Below are 8,885 nucleotides of genomic sequence, written 5' to 3' on the forward strand. Positions count from 1 at the left end.
TTCTCCCATTCTATTTTTAATGAAAATTAGTTTTTTTTCACAAGTGAAGCCCCTGCTTCGTGGTTAACAATTGTTTATTGATAAAATAAAGAGCTGTCTCAACCAAGCTTCTATGCGAATTTCACAAGTATTTAACCATGTTAGATCAGGTATCATTCTAGTAGGAAATTGCCTCCAACAAGGACATCTCTTGTGATGTATATTCAACCTTTTCAGGTATGTGTAAAAGGATATCGGTTGTCTTGTTCATTGGACTCCTAGCATGGGCTTATCAGGCCATCAAACCACCACCACTGAAGATCTGTGGTGTTCCAAAAGATAAAGTATAAGATTATCTATGTCCATGGATTTGATTCTTGCAGGCATGACACGATGCACATATCTCCGGTTTGTGTTTCTCTTCTTTTCCCTTTTTCATGCCTGCTAAGTCTTTGGATTTCTGAAGGCACAATGCACTAACTTCATGATGTACTTGTTCTAGGAAGTTGTTGAAGAACTAGGCATCTATTTGGTGTCTTTTGATAGAGCTGGGTATGGAGAGATTGATCCTAATCCAAAACAGACATTGCAGAATACAGCTATGGATATTGAAGAGCTTGCTGATCAGTTGGGACTGGGATCTAAATTTTATGTAATTGGATTTTCTATGGGTGGACAAGTGATTTGGACTTGCCTTAAATACATTCCTCACCGGTATGGTGATGTAGGATTTCTATTTTCCTGCATTTCTGTTATAACTAGTAGGTAGTTTTATTTCTGACATATCTCTAGTAATGTGCAACTTCTCCTTCTAATGTCAAGTGGAATGTTTGATACATTGGCAGGTTAGCAGGGGCAGCACTAGTTGCACCAGTTGTTAACTACTGGTGGCCTAAGTTTCCTTCCAATTTGTCCAAGGAAGCCTATCAACAGAAATTCCCAAGGGACCAGTGGACGCTTAGAGTGGCTCATTATGCCCCATGGCTCACTTACTGGTGGAACACACAGAAATGGTTTCCTGCTAGTAGTGTTATAGATGGCAGCCCTGATGTGCTTTCTAGACAAGATAGAGAGCTCTCCCCCAAGTTTGCAGTTAGGAAAAAGTTTAAGGTATAAGGTATGTAGTTTTTCCAACATTCCTGTTAATCTTTTTTACTTTTTTTTTGTTTTTTTTTTTTTTTTTTTGGGGGGGGGGGGGGGGGAGGGCAGGAAAAAGCAGCACAGACTTCATTGCCTAATAGGAGATATATACAGACTATTGCAGTTGTAGCTTATGTATATGTTATATTTACATGGCTGGTAAGCAAAAAGATAGCTAATATTTTGAGTTAGGCTGATATAGTCTATAATAAAGATTCTGGACCTATTTATCAGTTGATATATGGAGTCCAAATGTAGAAGTTCTAGCAACTTCCTGATTTTCCCTTTTGTTGTATCTCACTAAACAACCTGTGCTTCATCAGAAGAGAGATGAACGTTTTTTTTTATCCCATTTGGTGAGCTGCTTCTAGCCCTGCAATCAAAGCTCTGAGTTCTGACTTGTAGCATCCATCTGTTTTGCATGGAAGACTTTCTGCAGCAATAAGATTGTTATCTTTCGTATAATAGTATATGCATAGTTGGCATGTTCTCTGAAATAATTAAATGATTCATCAGTATAAATATTGATGCAATCAGATTGTGTTCTTTGAAGTGTGGTCTATGTGTGTTGGTCCTGAGCCCTCATATCATCAGGATTGAAATAATGATATAATTGAGTGATGATATGTTGTGGATTGCCAACTTTGTTCTGATGTTTCTTTTGATTCCTTTCATCCCATGGTAGTCTCATAAGTAAGCTAAATTTAATGTTAGAGAATAAAAACCTATTCAGGAACCTCACCTAACAGCCTAAGCTTTTAGGTTGAACGGTTCCTCAAGAGAAAGGTAGAGAGTTTGCTCTTGCTCCGAGAGATATTGATGAGTATCATGTAACCAGTTTGCCATTATTCTGTGAAGGATTCTTTGAGTATATGATGAGGATTAATCCCCAACTGTGCTTGACACCAGACCACGCTTGAAAATGCACAATGGAAGAACAAGTGATGGAAAGATTCAAGCTGAGAATTGCAGAGAAAACATGATTAGGGGTGGCAATTGGGCGGGTTGGATTGGGTTTGGTTTGGGTTGAGTTTCAACCCAACCCATCTAACCCGCCAACCCATTAATGACCCAGTCTTGGTGGTTATTGTAGTTATTATTTACATAAGTGGTGAAGGTTCAAATCACTTTACATGCATGTTATTTTTACACAAGCGACGAAGCCATTTGACTATGTTCGGATTCCGGGTTTGACCGAACCACTTAGGTTCAAACCGGGCAAACCAACTTAAACCACTTGGGTTCAAGGGTGGTTGAACCGTTTAGATCTGGATCAATCCGGTCAGACCGGACCGGTTCAGTCTATGGTTGATTGACTTGGACCGGGCCATATTAGGTTTGTGCACGGGTTCGGGACCGGACCGGATGACCCAAAGCGGGTCAATGTAGCTAAATTGGGTCTGTTCTGATTTGGGTCGGGTCATGTGGATATTGGTCGGATGGACGGTGCAGATTGGGCAAATCACGCGGAGAACGAATCATCCCAACCAAAACCGTTTCAGATTCAGGTCGACCGGATCGACTTGTACCGGGTCGAGTCGGTGTGTGTGAATATTGGTTGGACCAGATGGCCCTGTTCAGACAGACCCGGATCAGTATAGGCTGGATCGGGTCAGAGTGTGTGAATCATCCCAACCAAACCCATTTCGGATTCGAGTTGACCCGGATCAGTATAGGCTGGATCGGATCAGACTGCGTTGAACCGGTCCTGACTCGGGGTCAAATTGATTTGGATCTATGTTGGGTGAAGTGTATTGATTCAAGACAAAACTAAATTTAGTCAATTATTAATAGAAAATTAATGCATTAATTATAAATTATTTAATTCAAATGAAGAAAATTAAAAAAAAGGCTAAGGAATTAATACTTATGTCTATAATGGTTAACCCAATAGTTATCCACAACCCAACCCAACCCAACCCATTTAAATGGGTGGGTTGGGTGATGGGTTGATCACACAACCCGCCAAGTAAATGGGCAGGTTCAGCAGGTTGGGTTAAAAATTGCCACCCCTACACATGATGTATCTGTTGTGGTTGCCAAGTGGTGATATTTGTGCTGAGTTGGTATGCCATCCCATAGAGCATAAGGAAGATCTGGAATTGAAATAGGACTTGTGCTTTCTATAAGAATGACCACTTAAAAAACCTTGATGATGAGGTAGTCTGTCACTTATGAAGAGTTGATAGGCTGACTTGGCTGAATAAGATCTGTTACTTGTTTTCTCCCAAATAAGCCCGTCCCCTGTGGTTTCTCTTTGTAGTGTAATTTGCTTGATTCTCTTAATAGCATTTTAGTACAGTATTGTTGAAGGGTACTCACATTCCAACTTCTATCTAAGTTTAGATAGATAGAAATTGTCTGTTGTCTGTTGTTAATGTCTGTTTTGACTCACATTTGGCTGTCACATGGATCGTTGAAGGCATCAACTTTGCTTCCATAGTAGATAGGTTTTGTTTTGTGCTTACAGTCTGAGCCCTTCTTCCACCATATGGAACTGTTATGAGGAACCTTAGCTACAAAACAATCTGCTTTTCATTTAGGTAAGAAGATAACATGCAGAAGATGATATAGTAAACAAACAATAGTTACATAGAGGATTACTGTATGTTTAAGAATTTCCAACTTGTCTGCAGACATGTATGTGTATGCAGTTATTTGTGTTTGTGCTACATTAGGAAAGAGTTGTTCAATTTATCTTACAGAAATCCTATCAGCACCTTAAATAGGACTGGCTCAGAATTTCTACCAGTTGTATTACCAAGTAGAACCAAGGTAAGGAAAGAGAATGTGCTTAGGAGAAAAAGAAAAAATCAATATTATTAGAGCTTCCCTGAATATGACGGTAATGGAATAGGGCCAGCACCTGTAGTTGTAAAGGGTCATGGTGAGTTGATAGCAATATTGTGTTTGGATAGCTTCCTTTTCCATATCAGGGAAAGTCCTTTCATTTGCGTTTCACTACGTAGGTAACTAATCTTAATGACATTATTCTTTCTCTAATTTAATTTTCAAAATTTGGTTGTGCAATAACTACTTTGATAAATTGAAAATAGGTGCCTTTAACTTCCACAGTCCAACAAAGAACCAGAAGTTTCTGGTAAAGTTCATGTGTAGGACCAATAATGAAGCTAGTTTCCTAACTTGATCAAGGATGAGGATTGTACTCAGTTTTAAATCATTGGTTTACTGCAAAATACCCAATAAGTTAACTTGTATAATATTTTTGCCAGTATAGTTTTACAGTCTTATTTGTTCAGGATTGAATTATTTTCCTTATGAAGTATAGAGAGAAACTTGCATGATTTAATATCTTCTTTTTACTACTCAGTTTATTTGATATGCAGATTTCCTGTACCGTGATATGTATGATTTGAACACTCTGGTGGTAATGCCCTTAATTTTTCTTTGCCATTCTTAGGCACAGGCCAGGCAGTAAGGTGTATTTGATTGATTCCCTTCATCGTGACTTGATGATTGGTTTTGGTACTTGGGAATTCGATCCCATGGATCTTGAAAACCCATTTCCAAACAATGAGGGAACTGTCCACTTATGGATGGGAGATGAAGATGGGTTTGTGCCTGTTACCCTACAACGCTACATTGCAGTCATTGCTGGAAAGCTCTCTTGGATTCACTACCACGAGCTGCCAGGTTCAGGTCACATGATCAGATACATTGATGGTATGAATGATGCCATTGTTAAGTCTCTTTTGCTTGGAGAAAAGTAGCCTACTCCAGATGTAATGAGCTTCATCAGATTGTGACTTTTCTTTGGACATTTTTTCCATCTTTATTAATTTTGAATTTTGATGAGGTATATATAATAAGGAAAAAGCTTCTTTGTATATGTGAAGGAAATCCTTTTGCTGCTGTTTCTCCAGAAACTATTTTATGTTGGTTTTTGGCTTCTAACATGCGAAAATGTGAAGTTCATATCTTCTGTGATCATGGTTGCAACACTGTTGTGACCTCCCCCAACCCCAATGAAACACAAGAACACCAGCAATGGGAATTAAAAAGAAGTTGAAGTGATGTTTGGAATTTAATTCCATCACTGATTTTGTCAGTATTTCATTGGGATCACACGGGAATGCTGTGACCATGGTGGCAGCAGTTGTGCTCTCCATATGAAGTAAAGGTGAATCTTTTTAAATTGACTAGGGAATGGCAATGGGGCCAGGGACGAGGAGGCCACTCCCCATCTCGGTCTCCGCCAATGGAGACACGTTTTTCCCATCTCCATCCCCACTCCCAACCATTTTTAATGATGTTAAATTCATTTTATTTTTTTATTTATATTTCATTCCATTTTTTTAAAAAAAATGGATTAAAACTTATTCTATTGTTTGAAAAATCTCTAAAAGTACATCAATTTTTTTTTTTTATAAAGATGATGAAATGTCGATTTTGCCTTTCATTATTTTTCAAATTTTCAAAATAAATAATTCAATGAAAAAAAAATTTAAACAGCACCCATACAAACAAGTGGCCGGTGGTGGGATCCCGATATATTATTGGTTTATCAAGCTGAATTGGGATCCCTTTACTGCTTGGATCCAACCTTAGCATTGACACGGATGATGGATCCTCCTATCGGCTTTTGGCACGATCCTTTGATTAAAAGGAGACAACTCACAACCGGATACTTTCGGTTTGGTTTCTCAAGCCTCAAGGAGAGATGGCAGAGACAAAGCAGAAAGGGAACCTATCCATCATAACCTAGTTGTAATTAATACACTCATGGTTTCATGTTCAATGAAATGAGAGTGGAGTCAATCAATCAAAACTAAGGTCGCCCAGTACGCTACTCATAAAGTCATAAGTTCAATACATGCGCCATAATGCCATAAACCATTGACCAACTTGTAACAATCTAACAGTGAATATAAATGTAAGCTGACAGCCAAACCCCCGAAGGCTATTAAGGCTCAGTTTGTAGGAAGTGCAAATATAAAATACAAGGTTTTGAACGATACCAGATCTGTTCCTCACACCTAGCATCTCATATGCACATCTTATTATGTATTATGAATATCTTCAGTACTTATTAATTATTATTTATGAAAAATATTTTTTATGCACGGTGGATGTACCTGTGAGGCACTTATTTGTGAGGAACAGATTCCACTTCATTTTGAAGAGGTGTGACCTCAGGTTTATGCTTTTTCTAAACTAAGCCTAAATCATTAGAAAAAACACACACAAAGGGGTGTGACCTCAGGTTTATGCTTTTTCCAAACTAAGTCTAAATCATTAGAAAAAACACACACAAGGGGGTGTGACCTCAGGTTTATGCTTTTTCCAAACTAAGCCTAAATCATTAGAAAAAACACACACAAGGGGGTGTGACCTCAGGTTTATGCTTTTTCCAAACTAAGCCTAAATCATTAGAAAAAACACACACAAGGGGGTGTGACCTCAGGTTTATGCTTCTTCCAAATTAAGCCTAAATCATTAAATAAAACACACACAAGGGGGTGTGACCTCAGGTTTTTCCGGAACTTGCAGCGGCCACCTGCCATTGGAGTGGCGCTGCTCGCAAGGGTTTGACTTCTAAACATCTTAATACCTTATGACGGGGTACCAGCTGGTTCCTATTTAGGTCTCTAGATGCACTGTCAGGGGTCATTTTTAAACAAGAATTGGCCCAAGATTCCAAGGGACCAAAGCCAAAGGGCATCCATCTTCAACAAACCAGAAAAAGGGTAAAATTGAAATATATATATATATATATATACTTGGATGACCTAGATCACCGCTCCGCTCATGGAAACCAATTTGACGAGCTAAGTTAATTTGGTTTAGATTCATTGATTGATGTTAAAAATCCTTTATTTATTTAGATTTAAAAGATTGACACTTTCATGATAAATAAATGGATAAATTGGACCATAAAATGTATAACAAGTTCAATATATAAAGTCATTGGGAATGATGCATATTTTCACCTTCAATTCTTCGATGATTGCATGCTTATTGCAAATGGATTACAGGATTAATACCCACTTGATTTCAGGCCAACTTACTCAATCTGCATTGCTGGTTTACAAAAACTCGAACCCCAAAAATTGAGAAATTCACGGTGAAGAACCTTGGGCACATTCCTTTGACACTGTATGTTAATAATAGAGCCAATCCATAAATTTATAAAGAAGGGAGGAAGCTCATTCTCATTAATTCAGTAACAACATACATGTAGTATATGTTTGGTATCGATGCTACAGTTGTAATACCGTTTTCTGATTTGTGGTTTGGAGTACCATTTTTTGTTTGGAATCGTTGCCGTCAGGTAAGACATTTTCTGGAGTAATAACATTTTTTTTTGTTTGGTACCATTGCTCCAGGAAATGTTTTCAGACTGGTACCCATTATCCAATGCCACATCACTGCCTTATTAGCAACAACGAGCTGCAGTTTCAAGGAACGCCAAATTTGGCTTTGCTCTAAACCATGACTTCCCAATTTTCGAGACAGCTTGGAACACCATTTTTTATAGGAAAACAGTTCCAAACAAATGCCCGTTTTTTAGAATACTATTTTTTCCGATGTGGTGCTGATTTAATGTAGTTGCTCCAAGAAACAGCAACGATGCCAAACAGCCCCTAATGAACCGCTTCTCTTACAAAACTAGGATCAACATAGACATATTACACACGTTCTTGTAGGGAAAGACTGAAAATAAAAATACAAGAATCAAAGACTCTGGGATGAAGTCTATTCATCCCAATTTCCTCACAGAGTTACAGTACCCGTACTCGAGTTACAGGCCACGGAAAATAGAATCCCAATTTCTTCTTACTCACTTTCTCTACCCGAGTACCCGTACCTTACTTACAGTACACTGCACTGCACTTAAGTCGGACAAGATTCGAATCCGGTACTGATCCGTTAAGAGACAGATTTAGATCTCTCTCCTGATCTTAATAAATTGGATCGGATCGGAAAAGCCAATCCGTTAATATAATGAATCGAATTCGGATATTGGCTAATTCGATCCATTAATTATAAAATATTATATATTATATATTATTTATATAATTTTATATTTTAATATATTATTATATTATATAAATAAATAAAATTATATATTATTTATATTACCTGAGATGAATATAATTCTAATCGAATTGAATATCCCATAATATTTTCGAATTTGAATTCAAATCATGCTCTTAAAAATCTGATAGATTCTTATCGGGTTCAGATTAATGGATTGGATGGGGTATGCTCTTACCAAATCCGATTCGATCCGTTTGCAGCCTAAATGGGCTGCAAATCGAGTTTGTGAAAAATATTTGAGTAGATTTCGATTATGGAAAAAAAAAAAAAAAGTGCCGTTGAACTAGTGATAAAAGACTCGAAGGTTGGAGCAGACGGTTGAACCAGTGACCTTTCAGGGTCCCTGTTAAATGATGGTTTTGATAGTTTGAACAGAGTAATGAGTAGGGAGATTGGATCAACTTCAATTCCAGTAACAATTAAAAATGAGTCCATGTGGTAACATTCGAATTCGAACAACTTCGGATTAACTAGCGTAACAGAGGAACCTTACAACAAAATGAAAATTTTCAGAGAAACTCCTATGGTCATATGAATTTAGGCTCTGTTTAGTTTGCATGTAGGAATAGGAATCGGAATGGGACATTCTGATTTCAATTATTTGATTGAGTGGAATTGAAATCTCATTCTCATTCTTGTTGGAATGTCATTCCCTGCCCCTTTTTTAGGAATGAAATCTTATTCTTGTTTATTCTAATTTTCAT

General features: G+C 37.7%; 1 pseudogene across 1 annotated transcript; it reads left to right on the plus strand.

Moving 5' to 3' along the window:
* The first annotated feature begins 216 nt into the window (after positions 1-216).
* LOC148847399 (uncharacterized) lies at positions 217-5,006 on the plus strand (annotated as a pseudogene). Its single transcript, XR_016101378.1, has 4 exons — positions 217-387; positions 482-693; positions 825-1,089; positions 4,541-5,006. The product of XR_016101378.1 is annotated as an uncharacterized LOC148847399 (transcript).
* The last annotated feature ends 3,879 nt before the right edge of the window (positions 5,007-8,885 follow it).

The sequence above is a fragment of the Nelumbo lutea genome, chromosome 6 (assembly GCF_056320005.1).
Source record: "Nelumbo lutea isolate HS-2025 chromosome 6, American lotus-T2T, whole genome shotgun sequence".
Taxonomy (NCBI): Eukaryota; Viridiplantae; Streptophyta; class Magnoliopsida; order Proteales; family Nelumbonaceae; genus Nelumbo; species Nelumbo lutea.